Below are 2,462 nucleotides of genomic sequence, written 5' to 3'. Positions count from 1 at the left end.
GGGTGTAAATTCTTAAGACGACCGGCCGGGTCGTCACATCCTCCTACACTTAAACATTTGTTCGTCCTCGAACGAGCATAGAGAACATACCTGAAGTAGTGAAAAGATGAGGGTACTGGCTGCGCATATCCCGCTCGGTCTCCCAAGTCGCCTCCTCGACCGGCTGACCCCGCCACTGAACCTTCACTGAAGCTATGTTCTTTGACCTCAACTTTCTGATCTGCCTGTCCAATATAGCCACTAGCTCCTCAACATAGGATAGATCCTTGTCCAACTGGACTGAACTAAAATCTAACACGTGAGACGGATCACCGTGATACCTCCGGAGCATCGAAACATGAAATACCGGATGAACCCCTGCCAAACTGGGAGGTAAGGCAAGCTCATAGGCAACCTCCCCAACTCGCCTCAAGATCTCAAAAGGACCAATAAAACTCGGACTCAACTTTCCTTTCTTCCCAAACCTCATGACGCCTTTCATAGGCGAAACCTGAAGCAGAACCCGCTCACCAACCATATATGAAACATCACGAACCTTCCTGTCCGCGTAACTCTTCTGTTTGGACTGGGTTGTACGGAGTATATCCTGAATCGTCTTAACTTTCTCCAATGCATCCTGAACTAACTCTGTGCCCAATAGCCTGGCCTCACCCGGCTCGAACCAACCCACCGGAGATCTACACCTCCTACCATATAAAGCCTCATACAGCGCCATCTGAATGCTGGACTAATAACTGTTGTTGTAAGCAAACTCCGCCAATGGCAAGAAATGATCCCAAGACCCTCCAAACTCAATCACACACGCACGGAGCATATCCTCAAGAATCTGAATAGTGCGCTCGGACTGTCCGTCCGTCTGGGGGTGAAATGATGTGCTCAACTCCACCCGAGTGCCTAACTCCTGTTGCACGGCTCTCCAGAACCACGATGTAAACTGGGTACCTCTGTCTGAAATAATAGAAAATGGAATACCATGCAAACGGACGATCTCCCGGATATAAATCTCTGCCAACCACTCCAATGAATAAGTGGTACACACAGGAATAAAATGAGCGGACTTGGTCAGCCGATCCACAATAGCCCAAATGGAATCAAACTTCTTCAAGGTCTGTGGGAGTCCAGATACAAAATCCATAGTGATGCGCTCCCATTTCCACTCCGAAATCTCTATCTGCTGAAGCAACCCACTCGGGCGCTGGTGGTCATACTTCACCTACTGGTAGTTGAGGCATCTAGACACATAGCCAACTATATCTTTCTTCATCCGCCTCCACCAATAGTGTTACCTCAGGTCCTGATACATCTTCGCGGCACCCGGATGGATGGAATACCGCGAGCTATGAGCCTCGGCTAGAATCATCTCTCGAAGACCATCAACATTGGGCACACAAATCCGGCCCTGCATCCTCAATACCCCGTCATCTCCAATGGTCATATCCCTGGCATCTCCACGCTGAACCTTGTCCTTAAGGACAAGTAAATGAGGGTCCTCATACTGCTGCTCCCTGATACGATCAAATAAGGAAGACCGGGAAACCACACAAGCTAGGACCCGACTGGGCTCTGAAAGATCCAATCTCACAAACTGGCTGGCTAAGGCCTGAACGTCTATCGCCATAGGCCTCTCTGAAGCTGGTAAATATGCCAAACTCCCCAAACTCTCTGCCCGGCGACTCAAGGCATCCGCCACCACATTGGCCTTACCCGGGTGATACAGGATAGTGATGTCATAATCCTTCAGCAACTCTAACCACCTCCTCTGACGCATGTTAAGATCTTTTTGCTTGAGTAAGTGTTGCAAACTCCGATGGTCAGTATAGATCTATATGGGATTTGAATCAGATTTCGGATCAATCTATATTGAGTGACTGCCTCCATTATGTTGTTGCTAGCAAATACCACTATTTTTTGGTTTTGGATCTTCCAAATCATTCCCGCAGGAGATCCGGACCCATTTTTTTCTGATCCTTCGAGAAAAAGATTCATTCTCTTCATAAAAAATAGGAGGTAGAACCAATAAAGATTTCTTTTTCGATTCATCCCTGGCCTCATTCAAGAATTGTTTCTGATCCAATCCGCAGGAATCAATAGAAAAGGCAAATCCCTTATGATACACCAGATCCGGCTCGGTTATTGATAGAGTGAATAGATCTGCCATTTCTTGAAATCTCTCTTCTGGTTCAAAATCGTAGTGTAACGGATACTCAATTTAAAGTGAGTAAACGGAATTCCATACTCGATCTCATAGATACATATAGAATTATGCGGAAAGCCGTATTCGATGAAAGTCGTATGTACGGCTTGGAGGGAGATCATTCATATCTTTCGAGATCCACCCTACAATATGGGGTAAAAAAGCCAAAATAAGTGATTTTAGCCCTTATAAAAAGAAAACAAGGCACACCGTACAAGTAATGATGCCAGATCTTCAAGGCATAAACAATGCAGCTAACTCAAGGTCG

This window comes from Nicotiana attenuata, unplaced genomic scaffold (assembly GCF_001879085.1).
Source record: "Nicotiana attenuata strain UT unplaced genomic scaffold, NIATTr2, whole genome shotgun sequence".
NCBI classification, from domain to species: domain Eukaryota; kingdom Viridiplantae; phylum Streptophyta; class Magnoliopsida; order Solanales; family Solanaceae; genus Nicotiana; species Nicotiana attenuata.
This window is presented reverse-complemented; position numbering follows the sequence as displayed.